Below are 21,294 nucleotides of genomic sequence, written 5' to 3' on the forward strand. Positions count from 1 at the left end.
ATCGCATGAAAGTTACTGTGTGGTCTTGGCATCATCTATCTAGATTTTCAGATGTGTTTTTGCTTACTCCTTTGTTCTTAGCTAGAGTATGCACAGTTAAGGAGGCTAGATAAATGACTTCTGGATAACTAAAATATTTATGATGGTCTTCTTCTTTCTCTTCCTCCTTACTTTGTTTTTCTTGGCCAGTGGACTGTGGTTTAGGTCTTAAGTTTGGCAGCATCATCCACATCATCCACCGACTTTACCTAAGTCACTGAGAGCACATAGACTAAGAGAGAGCAAACCTCTGGTACAGATTAGACAACCACAGGGAAGTAAGTAAATTAACAAAGAAACAAATGATTACAGTCGGCATAAGAGATTTTTTTCCCAGAAATATTGTGTGTGAAGATTTAAGTGCACGTGGCACCCTGACACCCATTAGACTCCTTCACCCCTGCATCATTCTTTCCACTGCCCACAAGAGCTGGTGACATTTGTTAGCCTCCTTTGCTACTACTTCTGTCTTTGTTACCACCACTTCGGCTCCATATACAATCTTCTTTGCTTGCTTTCCCCTTCTCTCTGCCTTTCTTATTTCTTACCTCATTGGATCCCTGTCATGTTGTGTGAGCTTCTTGGCGCCTACATGAAAAGGCTGACCTTTTATATACACCACCATCAAGCCAGAAGGCTTTTTCCCTCCTGCTGGAGAATTAATCAATCATAGCTCATCCGCTATAACCTTCACGTCTTTGGTTCTTCTTAACTCACTCATTCAAAATGCTCAAATCTCAGTTTCTTTCCTATAAGATACACATTTTTTTTCCTTTTGTATCTGACACATTTCCTGTTGCTTGAACACTACACTGGATAACTGAGGTTATGCTGTACTCTATAAAGCCCAGCTGCTGGAAGTCACTTTTCCATCGTCCCACACGTGGTAGTCAATGTATGCATCCATTACCCTTCCAGGGAGTACCCAGTTTAGGTTCAATTCCCAAGTGGCCAGCTCTAACAGTTCTCTTTTCTCTCCCACTCTTCAGCATATGTCTCAAAGAAGGGAAGACTGTCATCATTAGAGGGGTAACCTTGATTCTACTAGAAGCGATTTTCTCAAATCATTTGCAAAAAAAATTATTTAACCAATTCCTTGTGGCAACTGGTGACAAAGCATAGTGGGTTTTGGTCCTGATATTAACAACTCCTGATAGCTAGGGGTTCAATTTGCTAGGGGATCATTCTAAAAATAGATTGCTTATGGTTGATCAACACCCAGAGACCCAATTTATCAAAAGGTATCCTGAAGGACAACATTCTGTCATTATTCCAAGAACAGAGTTACCTGATATTGCAAATTCAATTAAATAGAGTTGTGAAGGGAAGAAAAACAATAGAGAAATCACTTCTGGGAAGTAAGAAATGAAACAGGGTTTTATTGTTGTGGAAGATACAGAATTTTATCTATGTTTATCTATTGAAGAGAAGCAAGAGGAGAGGGAGAGATAGAAAATACATGGGTGAGAGGAGGTTATTCATGGTATAAAATTGTGTTGTCCCATATGGTAGTCACTAGCCACATGTGGCTATTGAACACTTGAAATGTGGTTAATCTAAATTGAGATGTGCTGTAAGTGCAAAACACACATGGGATTTTGAAGATTTCGCATAAAACATAAGTATATAAAATATCACATTAATATTTTTTCACATTGGTTACATTCTGAAAAAATAATATTTTGGACACATTTATTTAAATATATTATTAAAATTAATTTCACCTGTTCTTTTTTTATGTTTTAAAATGGCTACAAGAAAATGTAAAACTACATATGTGGTTTGCATTTGTGGCTCTTATTATACTGGTTTTAGGCAGCTTTGGTATAAGGTCTTATCTATTGGGATTAGGTTCAACCACAAGTAACAGAAAACTCCAGAATAGCACAGGATTATTCAAGATGGCTGCTAAAGCTCTAACCAGAATAACCACATTCCAGCCAGCTGGAAGGAGAAACAGACCATTAAAGATACATAGAAAACAATGTTATGGTCAGTAAGGGGGGGGGGGGATAAATTGGTAGCTTGGGATTAACAGATATATACTACTATATATAAAATAAACAATAAGAACCTACTGTATAGCACAGGGAACTATATTCAATACCTCATAATAACTTATAATGCAAAAGAATCTGTAAAGTTCTTTCCAGAATATATATATATATATTCAGATTATATATATATATATATATATATATATATAAAACATATATAACTGAATCACTTTGCTCTAACAGAAACCAACACAACTTTGTAAATGATCTATACTTCAATTTTTTTTTTTTTTTTTTTTTTTTTTTTTTTTTTCCTTTTTGCGGTATGCGGGCCTCTCACTGTTGTGGCCTCTCCCGTTGCGGAGCACAGGCTCCGGATGCGCAGGCCCAGCGGCCATGGCTCACGGGCCCAGCCGCTCCGCGGCATATGGGATCCTCCCAGACCGGGGCACGAACCCGTATCCCCTGCATCGGCAGGCGGACTCTCAACCACTGCGCCACCAGGGAGGCCCTATACTTCAATTTAAAAAAAAGATACATTCCGGGGCTTTCCTGGTGGCGCAGTGGTTGAGAGTTCGCCTGCCGATGCAGGAGACACGGGTTCGTGCCCCGGTTCGCGAAGATCCCACATGCCGCGGAGCGGCTAGGCCCGTGAGCCGTGGCCGCTGAGCCTGCGCGGCCGGAGCCTGTGCTCCGCAACGGGAGAAGCCACAACAGTGAGAGGCCCGCGTAACGCAAAAAAAGATACATTCCACGTGCAACCTTCTGAAACCATCTTTTACCATCTGCTTTGATAAATGAGAACACACGCTGGTCAAGATATGCGTACCTCTGTAAAAATTTTGGGGGAAAACTAACCACTGTGATCTAGTAACATTTTAGTCACATTGTTACCCATAAATACAAGAGAGGTTGGGCAAGGCAGTCTTTATTCCTAACAGTCAAGTGTTCAGCTAAAAGTCAGGAATTTTTTTTTTTTTTTTTTTTTTTTTTTTGCGGTACGCGGGCCTTTCACTGTCGTGGTCTCTCCCGTTGTGGAGCACAGGCTCCGGACGCGCAGGCTCAGCGCCCATGGCTCACGGGCCCAGCCGCTCCACGGCATGTGGGATCTTCCCGGACTGGGGCACGAACCCGTGTCCCCTGCATTGGCAGGTGGACTCTCAACCACTGTGTCACCAGGGAAGCCCAGGAATTATTTTTAAGATGACCATTTGTCCCAGTTTGCCTGAAAGTCTATTTTGTGTGTGTTGTCTTGGCATAATTATTAATAGCTCCCCCCTTCTCTCTCTCAAGTGTCCTAGTTCAGATGATAAATTATATGGTCACTCTTGTTATATTACCAAGAAAAAGAGAGAGAAACAGATGATGGGGGAGACAATTCAGTCTCTGCCAGAGATCCTTGAGGAATCACTTGAGAAATCCTTAGCAGGTGGATGCCTCCTCCAACCCACCTCACCATTATTCTGAAACAATGCTTTTGCAGGTTACTTGTGACCTCCATATTGACAAGATAAAGGGCTTTTCTTAACTATTCTCCTATTTATTCACTCAACAAATATGTATGGCGTGCCTCCATTTACCAAGCACTGTGCATTTGGGGGACATGGGGGTAAAACAGAATTCAGTACCACTAATCCCCATACTATTAAACCCATCTCCTATAACAGTGGAATAACAGGCATCAGAATTGTCAGAATAATCTGGATTCTGGACTATTGTTTCTCCCCCTGGACATTTCTCTAAGATCTTTCTGTCTTTTTCTGGTTCCAGATAATTCTAGCCTATTGTTTCCCAAAATGTCTTCAATATATCACTAGTTTCTCAAGAAAGTTCCATAGTCAAATGATATTTGGAAGTGTAGCATAATCAGAGCTTCATAATACAAATCGGCATATTAAAAACTCTGAGAACTACTACCATAGCAATTCTTACTTAACTCTTCTAATCTGAGCTGGTTGGAGGGTTAATAGCTGTTGAGAGATAATGCAACACCCCTTTTTACTGCTCCTTTAGTCCCAGAAGTATGAGGATATTATAAGAGTCTTTGTCCAGAGCTTCTCCTTCTACATTCAGCCTCCTGAAGCTCACATTTGTTCTCTATTTTTACCTCTATGCAGATGACACCTAAGCAAACTTCTCTAGCCTTTGCCTCATTCCCCAAAGTAAATGGGCAACACTACTTGAGTTAAACATCATAATCTCAAGCTTAACAATCTAAAACTGAATTTGCCAAAATCAAGTCCCCCCTCATATATGTCAACGTTTTGAGTAATACTACCTGTGGTAGACATTTTGCTTCTTTAATTGGCTGTTTTGGGGTTTTCTGGTTTTGTTTCATTTTGATTTGGCTTTGGCAAGGGTAGGGTGAGGAGTTTGGGGGCAGGCTGAGCAGACTTGCATCTTTATCCCTGCTTTTGGAAAAAGTTCCTTTGTGTGCAGTGTTGGTGAAAAGTTGTGCATAGCCTGTGGCTCCTGGCAGCCTAGGCTGGATCCAGCATGTGGTCTGGGCTCAGTTAGTCAGCCTCCCACTGGGGACTTTGAACTTGAGTTACTGGGACAGAGAAGCAGGATGGTTTTACAATTCATTCATAGTGTGGCAGGGGTGATATTGGCAGCAGTGTTCCATGACAATAGTGGCCTTGCCCTGGTCACCCGAGAAGATTCTGATGCATTCTATAGTTTGAGAACCCCTGTATCAGATCTTTCTTACACATCAGTTCTTCCAGGAAGATTCACTAATTATCCCATCCAAGACTAACTCTTCCTTTTCTGGACTCCTATAACTCTTAATATCTATACCAGTCATGCTGAACCTATGCTATGTTGCTTTGCTATTATTTAAGTAGGTATCTTATCTCTGTAACTAAGCTTCTAGTTTCTAAGCTTCTAGAAGGCAGGATATAAGTCACCATGACTTACATATAGTAATTACACTCACTTAATGAATAAATGAATATTTGCTAGTGACAAATTAATTGCACCTGATATATAAACTTCTCCATTTTCTACAGAATAAAGTTTAAATTAGTTCACCTCTATTCAAGAGCTTCTAACGCAGTGGTTCTGAAATTTGTAATATTTTAAAATCACCTCCTAGAGAGCTATAACAAATAGTTATCCTCAGGTCACAACTTCAGAGATTCTTATTTAATTAATTTTGGGTGCAGCAATCTGGTCATTGTGATATTTTTTAAAAATTCCTGAAGGGTTCTATATTGCAGGTGAAGTTGTCAATCATCATTGTGATATTCAAAGTGTGGTCCAAGGACCAGTGACAGCGGTTTACGTGGGAGTTTCTAAATGTGCATTTTAACAAGATTCCCCAGTGATTCGTATGTACATTAAAGTATAAGAAGCACTTAGTCTAGAGCAGTGATGGCCAGTGGAAGTATAATGCAAGCTACATGTGTAATTTAAAATCTTCTAGTAGCTCTATTTAAAAAGCTTTTTTAAAAAAGTAATAATAGGGCTCCCCTGGTGGTGCAGTGGTTGAGAGTCCGCCTGCCGATGCAGGGGACACGGGTTTGTGCCCCGGTCCGGGAAGATCCCACATGCCGCGGAGCGGCTAGGCCCGTGAGCCATGGCCGCTGAGCCTGCGCGTCCAGAGCCTGTGCTCCGCAACGGGAGAGGCCACGACAGTGAGAGGCCGGCATACTGCAAAAAAAAAAAATAATAATAATAATTAATTAATTAATTTTAAAAATAAATAAATAAAGTAATAATAATTTAATAACATAATTTATGTAATCCAAGGTATCCAAAAGGTTATCATTTCAACAATATAAAATTATTAATAAATATTTCACAAGTTTTTTTTTGCACTGAGACTTTGAAATCCAGTATGTATTTTATTTTTTAAATTTTATTTATTTTTTTAATCATCTCTGTTTTATTTTCTCATCTATAAAACAAGGATTTATCTTACCCAAAACACAGGGATATTGTGAGGATTAAATGAAATAACAGGAAAGTGCCCAGTACAGTGTGTAGCACACATTCGATTCCAATAAATGTAAGTTGAATCTAGATTGATCTGACTCCCTAATTTTCTCCTTTTAGACTCTGCATAGAAATACCCTGCCTATAAAAATTAAGATCCTCCTTCCCCAATTTGTCCCAACTCCTACTTGCCAGACTGAATCACTCTTAAAATTGAAATGAAGCCCTTGACCTCACTACTTTTTCACTGATCATCTCAACCTCCTGACTCCACTTCCCTCTGTAGTCAGGTTGAATATCATGATCTATCCCTATAACAATTCTTTTGCAGACAGTCTCAACTCCCATGTTCCATGCTGCTTAAAATATTCCCAGTTTGGCAGAATGCAACCACTTGCTTGGCTTCTCCATATGTATACTTTATCAGCTGATTATTCTTGGAGAAAATTATCTAACTGGCCTCACTGATTTCATAGGAAATTCAGGACCTCAAACCTCAAATAGCAGTCAACACTCCCCAACCTAATTTCTTGTTTTCTTCTAGGAAGCTTGACTTCTCACTCTCTGAAATCACTATTCCATGATTTTTCCTCGCTCCTCAGTTTTCCATTACTTCCTTTCTCTAAAATATTACTCCTTGACTCATATTTTGAGAAAATGGGAACTCCTTCACCTTCTCTTGACTAGGTCTACATATTCTTTCATCTGGTTCTACAACTCCTGTCTTCCTTTTGTTTATGAGGGAATGATGGTGCCTGCTCCTGAGAAACCAACACCTCCACTTGTCCACACCCCCTTTTTTCTACCCTACTCAAGGACTTCATCTTCAATTATTCTCTTCATTCTCCCCTTCTCTACTGGACTATTTCTATCATTATACAAAGATGTTCTAGTACCTCCCATCTTAAAACAAAACATCCGTTGGTCCCATATCCCTCTCTGGACTATGCCCCCATTTCTTTGCAATTCTTTAAAGAAAAATTTCTCAAAACACTGTCTGCCTTCACTTCCCTACTTTCTCATTTCCCATTCACTTTTCAACTCAATTCATTTTGGCTTTAACCTTGCCATTGAAACTTCTCTTGTAAAGGTCACTAATTATCTCCAATGTTGCCAAACTCAATACAGGTGTCCCTATTTCCCTTTTATTGACTTCTGAGCAGTATTTGACATAGGGGCCACTACCTCCTCATTGAAATGCTTTCTTCTCTTGACTTCTGAGTTGCCAGACTCTTAGTTTGCCTTTAATTGGCCAGGCAATTTCTTTTCAGTCTTCTATCTATGCTCTTCCTTCCCTCCTTCCCAATCACCAGGGCTTCCTTCTATTTTCTTTCCCACCCACTGGGTGCTTTGAACACCTTCCGTATGCTGATCACTTCCAAATTCATATCTCTAACCCCAGACTTTCTCAAACCTCAGAACTGATATATCTGCCTCCTTAAGTGACATCTCTATCTGGATGCCTAATGCATCCTCTTGGTGGGGACCTTGCTTCACCAAGCCTTGTTACTACCCTATTATTTCCCTTTTCAGTAAATAGTAACAACATATACCCAGTTGTTCCAAATCTAGAAGTCATCCTTGGTTCCTTACTTTGCTTCACTGCATTCAATTTATCAGCAAGTCCTATGGCTGTGCCCTTGAAATATATCTGAAGACCATCCATGCCTTTCCACCTAGTTCAAGCCACTGTTACCTTTTTTTCCTAGACCAGTATGTATTTTATACTCACAGACCAGTCACATTTCAAGAGCTTCATGGCCACATGTGCTTAGTGGCTACCATATTGAACAGAGCAGATCTAGAGCTAACTAACCTTTCCCTCTTTAACATCAGCTACAGCTTTCCTTACAAAAGCTTTTTGCTATAGTCAAAGGAGCTTTTTATCAGCCAATCAACCTACCATTCATTTTCTGGTCTTTATACTGTTACCCCAACTGCTCCTTGCAGCCTTGAAAGTCCTCCTTCTACTCTCTCATGGTCTAGGTTCCATTTTTTTTCTTTAAACCCAGTTCAGGTCTACAGCTCTTTGGCAAAACCTTCCTAAAATGGTCCCAGATTACAGTAGTTAGTTCCTTTTCTAGGTTTTATAGGGTAAGAGCTTACATTCCTACCTATTAAGGAAGATGGTAAAAGATGATTTTAGAAAGCTAAACATGGAATGCAATTAGAATTGTAAAACATGCTGCCTTCTTAATAAAAATAAAATGTAGATCTCAGAAGATTGATACTGAAAACAATTTCTCTGGTGGGGGGAACAGCCTTCCTAGGCCTGCTAAATCAATCCACATAATTCCTCTTCTCCTAGAGACCTTTCATGGTTACCCTTGCCTACTCTCCCCCACACCATAATACTGGAAATAAATGATGTTCTACATTAAGCATGAAGAAAAGGAGAAGCAACGACTCTTCTCTTGATTGCTCCAAAACTTAACTGACACAAAAATGGAATATTCAAAAAGACTTTATTACTAGCCTCAAGGTAATAAAAGTAAAAATATCAGAATTCAGTGAATTTTGATGGTCTCACTTGTAAGATTTAGCTTGTGTCCTGTATGAGCAAGATTACCCCCATTCACATGGGTCATGGGTGGGGAATCAGGAGAGATCTTGCCAGTTCCTCCCTTCCTTGCACCTCTTCTCTCTCCACATAGGGACATTACGGTTAGCCTACAGATCTAGCACTTTCTAGACATCTTACTCCGCTTGGTCTAGAGTTGCACTGTCCAATATGATCGCCATTAGCCACATGTGGCTATTGAATGAATACTTGAGATGTGGAGAGTCCAAATAGAGATGGGCTGTAAGTGTACAATACACACCAGATTTCAAGACTCAGTACATGTATGAGTTTTACATTGCTGCTGTAAAAAATTATGATAAATTTCATGATTTAAAACATCCATTTATTATCACAGTCCTGTAGTCCAGAAGTCCTGGTACAGTTGGCTCAGGTAAGCCCTCTGCTTAGTCCTATAAGGACAAAACCAAGGTGCCATTAGCACTGCATTCTTCTGTGGGGACTCTGCAGATTAATCTGCTTCCAAGATCACTCAGGTTGTTGGCTGAATTCAGTTCCTTGTGGTTATAGGGTAGGGGTCTCATTTCTGGAGCTCGCTAAGCTAAAGGCCACCTGCATTCCTTGTCCCATTGGCCCTTCCATCTTCAAGCATGTTAAATCCTTCTCATGCTTTGAATCTCTCTGACTTCTCTTTGTGTCACATCTCTTCTGCTTGTCCCCTGAGCAAATGTTCTGGTTTTAAGAACTCGTGTGATTAGGTTGGGCCCACTCAAGACAATACAGGATAACCTCCCCATTTTAAGGTCTGTAATTTAATTACTGTACATCTTGCAAAGTCTATTTTGCCACGTAATGTAACATATTTACAGGATCCAAGAATTAGGGTGTGGGACCCATTCTGCCCATCACGATGTGAAAAAAATAATGTAAAATATTTCACTAATAATTATATCTTGATCATATGTCAAAACTATAATATCTTAGATATATTAAGTTAAACAAAATATAATATTAAATTTTACCTGTTTTGTTTTACTTTTTAAATGAGCTATATAGAATTAAAATTGTACATGTGGCTCACATTTGTGCTTGCATGACGCTTCTATTAGCCAGCATTGGTCTGGACCTAGAGAGTTGTTAAATCCTCTTGACCGTCCTCATCGTTTCTGACATCAGATCTGTGGACCCACCTCTTCCAAAAGAAATAGTTTTCTTATATTCAGGTGTGGCCTTACACTTTTAGGCCTCTGACTGCTAAACATTTCCTAGCACAACAGAAAACCAGAACTTTCATACAGGGACATTCAAATACAGTGATGGAGCATGGAGATGTGGGCTCAGGGGCTCATTTCTGCAAAAGGTAAGGACTCCTGTTGAACCAGACCTACACCTGATAAACCTAGTGATTACTGAACTCACCCTATGAGAGCAGAGGCTTCTTTTATTCATCTTTTGGTTTCCAGTGGTTGGCACAAAAAGAGTTCCTTTAAATAAATATTTACTTAACCAACTGAGTCTAGATGTCAGTGATTAGCTCGTTTTAAAAAAAAAGATATAGTTGGAAAACAAGTCAAATACCTTCTAATAATGACAAATATTTCTATACTTTACTGAAAGGACAGCCTACATTTGAAACCGTAAGCTGAACAATATTTAACGGTTGCATCTTTATGAGACAAGAGAGTGTGATGATGCTCAGAAAAAATATATTCTTTACCAAATGAAAACTAATTAACCAGATGTTTTTATTACTGTGCACTTTATTTGGCTTTGGTGACTAAACCAAACCAATGCATCTGTAACCATTTTCAAAACTGCATTCTAAAAAGATTTTTTGGCTGTGCCTCTTCATCCAGTGTTTAGTTTTATTTAATTTTGCACAATACTGAAATGTTTCTACTAAAAATGTTAGACACCCACCCACCCTCCTCTGCGCTTTACCTAGCAAGAAAGCCACATTGTTGGAGGAGTTGAAGAGCAGTACACGCTGAAAGTGCATATACCCTGATCTAATCCTCCAACCCAAGGCTAGGTAGAAAGTCTTTCCAGAGCTTTGCTTCACAGTTTCTGGGGTTGTACCTGCTCCCAGCCCCAGGTGTGATCTTGCACAAGCTAGGCAAAATCACTGTGACAATGTCTTAGTGCATCAGCTACAGAGCTAAGGATTCTCTGAGAAGTTAGGACTGCTGAGAAAGCACGGGCTGCTGATTGTTCCTCTCCTGCCAAACATAAACCTGAAGCAAGATAGAATTATGAGAAACTAGATTCATCTCACCCCATCGTCCTCCTCAGTAATCTTCCTGGCACAAAAGAAAGAATGAATACCAATAAAAAGGTAATATAAATAAACATTTTAAATAAAGTTGACTAATTGGAAGGACTGATAGATGGATCGATGCATTCTTCAAAATCTATTGTCATGCTTTTGCAGACTTTATTGCTTATCAGCATTTTTCCCCTCCAGAAAAACAGAACAGCAACGTTTGTTCAGAAAAAAGCAAATTGTGTTTCTTCCTTTCTTATTACTTTTATTGTTTGAGGTTTCTTTTAGACTATAATGTGTCATTGTGATTTTGAGATGGGGAAAAAACAATCCCTTGTCTTTCAAACATAAGGATGTGATTGTATGCTATTGTTGCCAACAATGAGCTACAGAGGTTAATGGATCACATATCTGGCAAACAGCCATCTTTCCTCCTGCTCAGTATATTAAACAATATACATTCTGTTCTTGCTGCTGAGCTTATGATTTTGTCTGAGTAGTTGGTAAATAAGTTTACTTACATTTAAGTTATCTCTTTCTAGAACTCAACAGCTTTGTCCTTCAGGCTGTATCCTGAAATTGAAAAAGTACAGCTTGAGATCCGAGTTCACCACCTTTGGAAGTGATGGTGAGAGTGGGCATGGGGAAGGGGGTGGGGGTCGCAACTGAATGATAATCTAGAAATATTGTGCCTTGTGAATTGCATCCAACCTTTCATTTTCAGATTGCCTAAATTAACAAAGTAAAATTACCATAATAGAAAAGAATGGATACTGGCGGAAGCACCACAATTCTTTCCAGTGCTGTTGCCAGTGAGCATTCCAACAGACCTCTAATTAAATGGACCAATTCTCTCCAGGACCCCAGGTTGACTCGACTCTGCATTCTATAACTCATTTGAAAACAGACCAGCACTCATAAGCAATAACGTGACTCCCAGTCTAAAGGACTTTTCTGCATATTGCATTTGTACTAGGGAATTAATATGAGACCTAATACCTGGAGAGAGAGAAAAAAATTGTTTTTTAAGGAAACTCCAGAGGGGAAAACTTTATCAATGAGAAAGATATTAGTTTTCTGGGAAATTTTAGTCGGGTGGGGCTGATGATGAGTGAGGAGACCGGAGTTAGGAAAGAAGAATCAACACATCAGTCTCAGATTAGGTGGGGTCTTTTCAATCAGGCAGAGAGCACAGGAAATAGCACGTAGAGTCCACTGCCCCACTGCTATTCTGGGAGCAAGGGGTAGGCGGGACGTTGACTGAATTGGGAAGGCCAGTGTGCCTCTCGGGTTTGGGATCTGGAACCAGGAAAAAGGCAGAGCCCTGATCTCCGCTTCCCAGCTAGGCGGTGATCGCCCCCTGCGACTCCGGAGGCACACAGCAGTCTGAGAACCGCCGCTGCCGCAGCCGCTCGACCCCTCACAGCCTCCAGCTCTCCCGCCTGGCATATGCTGGAGCCACACTCGAGCTCCCTGGACACCTGTGTGCCCCAAGCTCCAGGTCTAGGCCCCTCTGACCCGGGAGAGACCGGTCTCAGCTTCTCCGACTTCTGTGTTCCCGGGTTCTGCCACCCTGGTCACTTCCGCGGGTTCCTCAAGCTGCGATTTCAGTTGGCCGGGGAGCCCTGAGCGCCCACCCGGCCTCCTCACCGCGCTCCTGGTGGGACGCGCTGCGGTTCAGCCGCAGGACCTCGGCCTCCGGGTAAATCCTCTCCTCGCCCTTCTCCGCCTAAGGCCCTGCCCTCCCCCTGCAGCAAGCTGCTCCCGTGTGGGCGGGCCCGCTCTCGGCTGAAGACACCTGCGCTTCCTTCCCCACCCTTCTCCGCCCTTTTCGCTGCGGTTTCTCCCCTGCCTTTGGGAGCTCAAGCGGCAGCTGGAGGAGGAGCAGGGGAGGAGGACGAGGGCGAGGAGGAGTAGGGGCGGGGTGGGTGGGGAGAGAGCGGGGAGGGTGGGGACTGGCAGCCACTCCGCAGCTGGTCGCCGGGGACCCGATACCTCCCGCGCGCCCGAGTGATGGAGGGGAAGAGATTCGCTTAGACACACACACGCGCACACAGCTGGGCACGTCTCCGGGAGGCAGCCGCCGGGAGCCGGGCGGCGGCCGTGACAGCACGAGCCGCGGGGAGCCGGGCGCCCACGCAGCTTGGCCCCCGGCGGCTCCAAGACCCCGGAAGGGAAGAACCCAGCCGCACTGTTACTCTTTTAGGCTGCTCGGGAGGAAGCAAGCTGCCCAAGGACCTGTCACTGAGGACGCAGGAGGTTCTCCGCTCGGCGCTCAGAGTCTGGGGCCGCGCCGGTGCCCGCGTGAGGCGAGGAGGATGCTCACCTCCTCCCGCAGAGCCGCTGCGGGCCCAGGCACCGCGCGGACTCGGGCTCTCGCGGCCGCCCCTGCCGTGCCCGCGCCGCGGGAGCGCGCCCTGCCGTACCTGGCTCCAGCCTCCAGGGGAAGTGCGGGAAACGCGCCCTAAACTCCACTACTTCTCGCCCGCCTCCTCCCCTTCCTGGCTCCCCGCCCCAGACCTCGCAGCCGCCGCCGCCGCCGCAGCCGCCGCCGCCGCCGCCGCCGCCGCCTGCGTGTAGGGCCCGCCTGCCTCTTACTCTCACGCACGCACGCACAGCCCCGCTGACTCGCTCGCATTCGAGCAGCCTCGCTCCCCGCGGAGCCGAAGCCCGGACGTCCGGAACTACTGCACCAACTGGGACTGCAGGAGACGCCCTGTGGCCCGGCACGACCCGCCGCTGGCCCCCGCGCCCTGGGCTCCCGCCCACGCTGCCGCCGCCGGGGACGTTGGTGAGCAGGGCGCGCTGCCCGCCTCGCGCCGGGGAGGGGCTCCAGCCCAGGGGGCTGAAGCTTCGTAGATTTGGGGGGAAATGACAAGAGGGGAGGTCGCTGAGGAGAGACATCCGTGTGATGCCGGCCAAAGCGCTTTGTGGGGCGCGGTTCTCTTGGGCACTGCCTTGAGGAGACTTTTGAGACGTTCTCTGGGGCTCGAGGTTAAACTATTGCGAGATGGGAAACGTGAGGGAGAGGATTCTCGGGGTAGATTGAGAGAGTCGTCCGTGTCAAGTCTGTCAGTCTGTCTCTCCTCGAGCTGGTCGCAGCGCTCTGGGCTGTCTTTGAGGGAGGTTGGAAACACGCGTTAACTGCGCACAGCAGAGTTTGGGGGCCCGCCCTCGGCCACTTCGGGGTGATTGTGGGGCTGTCGCTTGGAGCGCGAGACGGCTTTGGGCGAGTGGGGGGTGCTGCGAGGCCCGAGGAGGACAAGCAGAGGGCAGGTAAAGGCGCGGTGAACTTGCGGGTGGGGTGCGTTCTCCGCCCCGCCGGCCCCCACCCCTCGAAGTACCGGTCCCCGCCCCAGGGCAGCCCCAGTGCACGCAGTTCACGCAGCCCTTCCCACCCACCCCCGACACACACACACACACACACACTCTCTCTCTCTCTCTCTCTCTCTCACACACACACACACACACACACACTCAGGAGATAAATGCAGTGGAGTGGGTGGTCATACCGTTGTTACTCAGAGGTGCGCGAGGTCGCTGTGGCTACTAACTAGAGCGCAGAGACTTATGTTTCTGGGACTTGGGCGACCGCCTAGGTTTGGGGAAGCCGGGAAGGAGCGCCCAGCCTCCTGCGGATGCCTCTACCTGGCGGTTCCAGGTGCACAGCGAGCAAACCTCTGTCACGACTCCGGAATCACTTCACCTTGGTGGGCTCCGCTCTCAGGCTTCCCTCATTGAGTGCTTCAGGGCATCTACCCAAGAAAAGCTCCTCAGATCCCGGTCTCCCCAGTACTCACCCGGTGGGTCAGACTCTCTCTCTCTCCCCCTCCCTCCCTTCTGCTCCCCCCCCCCCCGCTTCTTCATGGAAAACATTGATCCCTTAAGGGGAGGTTTAATATTTGCAAAGTGCTTTATATCATATTACTTCGTGGATACATTTAATTGCACTGTAACTCTTCTCTGATTTATGTAAACTTAGTCGGATAAATAGCATTCAGGGTCGGAATGGGGTGGGAGCGAGAGTGGGTGGGCGTTCTTTCTCTCACGGTGCTCCTTTCTGAACTGATTTGCTAGAAGTAATTTAAAGCGGGTGCTTCTGAAAGCTTTTTTGCTCAGTAGTTTTGACATACTTCAGGGCTTTAGACGAATGTTTCCACAGTACAATTTATTTCAAGTATATTCAGCTTCTATTCCAAGAAAAAGTTGAAGATAATAAAAGGGATTACAAAATTGGATATCAAAACTATTTTTAATGTTTTTATTGGTGTCAATTATGTTGTACCAGAATTTTTTTTTTTAAGTTGCCGTAGTGGTTCCTCCTGGTAATGCTCTTAAAAGGAGAAATGAAAGCGATCTACTTACCTTCCTCCCTCTGTTTACAAATGGACCTTGCTTAAAGTGACTGAATGAGTGGCAGGGTAGGCTTCTTTAGGGATATGAAGTCATTCACTAGTGAACTGATGGAGACACAGGAAGACAGTATAAGAAACATAATGATGGAAGGAAACTGCTGCTTAAATTTAGCTGTCTCCAGTGCAGGGACTCTTAGCAGTGAACAAGAAAACTGCTCTGGCCCCTTCCAGATTACTCTGGGCTATTTAAAAAATACTCTTTCCTGGATTAATAAAATATATAGAAACATCATCAATAATATAAAGTAATATTTTCAAATATGTGCCTAAAGGAGATAATATGGAAAATCACAAGCATACTCTTCAGAGTTTTGCAGAAGTACTAGGATCATGGTTTCTAGGTTAAGCCAGACCTCATTCTTAAATTTTAGTGTCCCTTTGACACTTCCCTTAGAAGTCCCTTTGACTTCTTTGTGAGCAGGTGATGCCCACAGTGAGTTGACTACGCTTGCATCATTGTCCGTACCATTTTGCAGGCATACACAGATGTTTTTGAATGAATAATCTTCTTACTCACTGAATTTCCACTCATTCAAAAAGGAGCACAGGAGTACACACAGTATGCAAAGCTGAGCTGAGTGTTACTTTAAATAACAAGGAAGGGTTTCCAGTGGAAGCTGGGTGCTTACTCCTACACTGTGTAATGTAAAAAGAACTGCAGAACAGTGACTTATTTAAGGAAGCAGCATTTTGCCCAAAGTAGGTGGTCAATCATGAGTTGTTGACTCAAAAGTCATACATGATGTTCACTAGCTAAGTTCGCTTTCACCATAAATCCCACCATTATTCTTAACACACCGTGTCATTTAGCTATGACTCAACTTCAAAGAATTGATGTTGACTTTAATCTTCTCTTTGAATACTTTGGAGAAATAGAACTATCTGTGCACTGCTCTAGCTTTCTGTGTGTGATTTCTATGAAGCAGTGCCAGATCTGCATATGTCATTAGTATTCATTTATGAGTAAATGCAAATGTTCCTGTTGCACTGAGAAAGCTAACCCGAATTCCTAGAATGCAACAAATATTATGCTCCTTTTCTCATCTTTTTATTTTTATAATCTCAGAAACAGTAACATCTCTTACAAGTGCAGTTATATGTAAAAGAGCAGGTTAACAAAAATGGTTATTTAGGATTCTTTAGAAAAAGGGAAATACCTTATGGAAATTTTATTTGAGAAGAATTTTCTTTGACTCTGTTGGTAGGTCTGCCAGAGTGGTCTTTTATTTTAGGGATGTTCATTCATGAATGAAGTAACTCTCGAGGTAACTTCCTAGTAAATGGAGATAGCAATCCCTTAGTAAAGGGGACACTTGCTAAAAATGATGCTTAAAACGGGGAATAGAGTGTAAGCAGTAACATTCTTGTGCCACTGAAATTATGTGAATACTTGTGTATTTTATTTATGCATGATTTTAAAATTTTCTATTTAATACTTTATTCAAATATTTCATATTCTGAGATTATTGCAATTAAGTGAGGAGTTATTGATTGATAATGGAATTATAGCTTGTTTTGTTTTAAGAAAAGGTGAATAGTCTGAAAGAGAGCAAGTCAAGTTAAGGAAATGATTGTCAAACCTCAGATTTATCTTCATTCAAGTTCTGTCCTTTTTTTTGGTGGGGAGGGGGACCTCAAAACCAAAATCACTAGTTAAACTTTCACTATGACCTAAATTGTTACTATTTAGAAAAATCCTACATTGTAATTCTTCTGTGAATTTAATACAAATTCTTTAAAACCAGCAAAAGTATAACTTCTTTCCCACTGAAATCCAGTTTAATTGTTGACAAATTTTGCTCAGTCTAGAACCAATATTTATTTCTGTGGGTCATGAGGTTACCCTAACCTTTACAGCAGGAGTGCAATTAAAGCAAGATATTAAGAATTTCACTTGAAAATTCACTGATCTAACTCAAAACCATTTCAGAGCAGCTAACACTTATCGAAAGTAGAAGTAAAAGATTATATCTGGAGATCCCCATAATGTATAGGCAGGGTAAATGGACCTCTTTAAATCTCACATGCAAGTTCCATTATCACGTCTTAACTAACATTTGGTACAATGGATTATTTTCCCTCTTCTTGAAAAGTTTTACGAAAGAAAGCTCTGTCAGTATTAAGAGATGTTGGCAGAGTTGGTTTGACTTTAGGCCATTTTACCTGGATTGTGTGTGGGAGGTTGGTAAGTTACATCTATATACACACGTGCTTCCGTATAAATATTTATATACATATGAGCATATGTATATATCTAGAGCACATCTCTATCTACTTGTATACTTTATATACTTGTGTATGTTTAGGTATGTATCTACGTTTTGTCTCATAACTTTGAACAATAGGAAGAGAGTCCTGCTTTGTGGCATATGCAGTTTGTGAAGTCATCATTATCTGGAGAATGATACTTATTAAATGCTCAACTAGTTTGATGTTAAAAAATTGGGAGTGTACTAAACTATTTTGAACAATTTATTTAAAAAACACTTATCATAAACTTTAGTATGTGCCTGACACTGTCCAAAGAACTCTGCTAATATTAACTCACTTAATTCTGGTAGCTGCCCTGCTCTCCGCAGAGGGAAAATAAATAGGTAAAGCGGATGTTTTTATTATTATCCTCATTTAGGAGGTGAGGAAGTGAGGCTCAGCAAGCCTAAATAAATGGCTTTAGCCCCACACCTGCTCAATGGCAGAGCTGGCCTTGGCGCCCACTGTGCGGTGCCGCTGCTCTTGAGCTGATGTGTGTTTTTTTAAAGTTTACTTAAACAGGGAACCAAAGGGGGACCCAAGTTAAGTTGTAAAGTAAATGCATTCTAGCAACTGAGATTTATGACAGTTCAAGTTAGAGTGAATTCTTAAGGAATTTGTAAGGAAGATGATTGGCATGAAGCATAGAAATAACCTGATCTAGAGCAATGCTAGAGCAGTGCTATAGCTTAATGCAGTTTTTAATGGACTCAACAATTTTCTTAGGTCCAACTACTTTTTAAAATTACGTAACTTAAGAACTGATGCCATATTTAAGTAGTTTTAATAGCTCAGAGGTTCTGATATTGCATGTTTTATGCTTGCCATTAATATCCTTATAATGTTGGCTTCTTGCATAGAGGTCAGTGTTATGTGTTCCTATATGGTACTTGCCAAAAGAATCAGAGTTTAATGTGAAAGTGTGAAATGAGACTTATTCTGCTCTGACCCATTTGGCATACAGTAGGCATCCAATTAATGTTTACTGCACAAACTGATGAAGGGTATTCTAGAAGTGGATAGTCCAGAAACTTTACATGTCTTTAAAATTGCATAGTTTTAAGATTGTGATTCAGTATTGTACAGGCTTTTTCCTTCGTTGATGACCTCAGGACATCATCATCTATGAAACCCTGTGGATTAATAATCTTTTTAAGATTGAGTGACCTGAGATGAAGGAAGATGATGGGGAAGGAAAGTAAAATAATAAATTGATTAAAGTGTTTAAATTTAGAATTTGAGAAAAGGAAAACTGCCTGTAATTGTACCTTTTATTTTAAAAAGGCATATAAGTACACTACCAAATGTAAAATAGATAGCTAGTGGAAAGCAGCCACATAGCACAGGGAGATCAGCTGGGTGCTTTGTGACCACCTAGAGGGCTGGGGTAGGGAGGGTGGGAGGGAGGGAGACGCAAGAGGGAAGAGATACGGGAACATATGTATATGTGTAGCTGATTCACTTTGTTATAAAGCAGAAACTAACACACCATTGTAAAGCAATTATACTCCAATAAAGATGTTAAAAAAAAAAAGGCATATAAGACATAATTAACATTAAGTAACAGAATCCTTACACTGCTAATGGGGTAGCACAACTCTTCTATCATAAATATTAACAACTTTACTATTTGAGTATAATTTGGGGAACTATTTAGGAACATATTAAAATGTCATTGTAATGCTGTTTGCCATAGCCTAAGTCAAGTCAATAAAAAAAATCACAATAATTATGAATGTGCCTCAATATAAATAAGGTATTTATTATAAGTACTGGAGTCGGACAGAGCTGGCTGAATTAGAATCCCTGCTTCATGGCTTGTTAGCTGTGGGATCTTGGACAGATTACTAAACGTGTCTAATTCTTAGTAATCTTATCTGTTATATGGTTATGGAAATAGCAGTTCTAGATTTCCCTATATCTAGACTTGATAATATGTGTAAAGTGCCTAGCATACAGTATCATGCATAGTGAAGATTCAGCAAGTAGTAATTGATATCACTGTTATCATCTTTAATATCACTGTAATATCATCAGCAATGGTTAAACATAATGGGTACATTATTCTCTATATCTATCTATTTATCAATCTGTCTTTATGTATGTGTGTATCTTGAATTGGTTGTTCTCCATTACAAAGCATAGGTTCTCTGGACTGTCTCACTGTTGAGAGAAGGGTATGAAGAGAAGAAATATGTGTTTCAGAGTTAAGTGTGATTAACATGTTACTGGATTTAAAGGCCTGCGTCAAGCACAGAAATTGAGAGGAGGCTTTTGGGACAGCTACTACACAGTTTTTTCTTGCAAGGCCCAGCTATGTATGTTTACATAATTCTTTGAAAGATGTATCCTCTTATACAAATACAGTTAATGGGGAAGAACAAAAGGTTTGCTAAAAGCATTGACCTATTTATATTTATCTTTTTATACCACATGAATTGAAGTATTAGGATGCACAGAAATTTCTTTCCTTTTATACTTTTATACCATATAGAGTTCATGGTTTAAAAAGCTATTTCCTAACTCTGATGATTAAATGTGAGTAACTTGATTTAAAGGTTTAATCTTATTCTTAGATTATTTTTCTGTAATGCATTTAATTCAGGTAGCCACCTGGCTATCCTCACTTTACAGACTTATAAAGCTTAATACTATGTTCCTCCATGTTATTTTGCCCTAATGGATATACCTATTTACCTCTTTATCTTTGTAAAAATAATAAATGATAATAGCTAACATTTAATTAACACTTACTAATGTAACAAGCTTTCTACAGGTCTTAACACATTTCTTTCCCACAGTGCATTCAATAGGGTATGTGTCATTAGTATTTCCATTTCACAGATAAGGAAACTGAGGCCCAGAGATGTCATCTAACTAGAGGGGTGGAGCCATGATACAAACTCATGTCATCTGGCCCAGAGCCCACACTTACCCACACCAACAGACTTCTGAGTAGCAATTAGCCCCGAAGCACCTCCCTGTATTTCTGGGCCTTGAAACCCACGCCTTCCTATTTCCCTGTGTCCTCCCTGCAACAAAAGAGGGGTTTATCTTCAATAAAGTTTACTTTCCTGGCTTTGTCCTATCACACTATTTTCCTGTGTATGTACAACGGCCCCAAAAGCAAAGAATGAGACCATATTAATTTTTAGTAAATGGTTGGATCTGTTTTTCAATCGATTTAAATTGGTTGCCAAGATCCTGCTAAATAGTTGCATTTATGCTCTGTATGCAGTGGTAGGGAACTACCAATCCATGCTAGTGGAATTTCTTCATGTGGTGAGCCAGCTGCCTGTGACTTGAACTTCCTAACTGCCTCACTTTTTCTGAGCTGAACGAAATAGTATAGGACCAAAGGGCACTGGGAAGGGGCTCTTCATCTCACAGACACAGTGTGCATGAGCAGAAAGGCTCACTATGGGGAGCTCCAGGGTTCCTGGGGGTCTGAAGGGTTCCTGCCTCCTAAGAATAGCTGGAAAAGGCCCGAGGACTGTTCCATGGGCCACCTGCCTGAGTACCTCTCAAGAGCAGGGATTGTGCTGGACTGTGTCCTTGTCACCCTTTTCTCCGTGGTACTTGGCACATGGTATAAGGCGGGGAGACTCGGAGCTTCTTCCTTCAGGCATCAGAACCTGGAAAGCAGAGAGGTGAGGGATTCAGGCTGGAAAGACACAGGAGGGACGTGGAGGCAGAAAACAGGGCAGATAAGGGGGTGCGAGGGGGTGAAGGGCCGGCAGATGGATTGGTAGCCAGGGGCGGTACTTATTTTCATTTCATTTTTATTCAGGTTATGGTTATATTCCTCTGTTCCCAAATCTAGTCTAGATCTGCAGTGAGCACTTAACCCTGATATCTGACTCTGTAAAA

General features: G+C 42.2%; 1 protein-coding gene and 1 long non-coding RNA gene across 9 annotated transcripts in view; one reads left to right on the plus strand and one right to left on the minus strand.

Moving 5' to 3' along the window:
* The window catches only part of LOC309811022, a 132,040-nt gene extending 118,777 nt beyond the window's left edge, over positions 1 to 13,263 (minus strand). Inside the window, exons 1-2 of the long non-coding RNA XR_014295093.1 lie at positions 13,186 to 13,263; positions 11,281 to 11,332 (exon numbers count right to left, since the gene is read on the minus strand). This is a non-coding gene — a long non-coding RNA (uncharacterized lncRNA). The remainder of the gene's footprint in view (positions 1 to 11,280; positions 11,333 to 13,185) is intronic.
* The window catches only part of HS3ST5 (heparan sulfate-glucosamine 3-sulfotransferase 5), a 288,867-nt gene continuing 280,313 nt past the window's right edge, over positions 12,741 to 21,294 (plus strand). For all 8 annotated transcript variants that reach the window (XM_082633473.1, XM_082633472.1, XM_082633474.1 and 5 more), the window contains exon 1: positions 12,741 to 13,550. The gene's annotated coding sequence lies outside the window, so the exon portion shown is untranslated. The remainder of the gene's footprint in view (positions 13,551 to 21,294) is intronic.

Source organism: Mesoplodon mirus (assembly GCF_964341445.2).
Source record: "Mesoplodon mirus genome assembly, chromosome: 10".
Lineage (NCBI taxonomy): Eukaryota > Metazoa > Chordata > Mammalia > Artiodactyla > Ziphiidae > Mesoplodon > Mesoplodon mirus.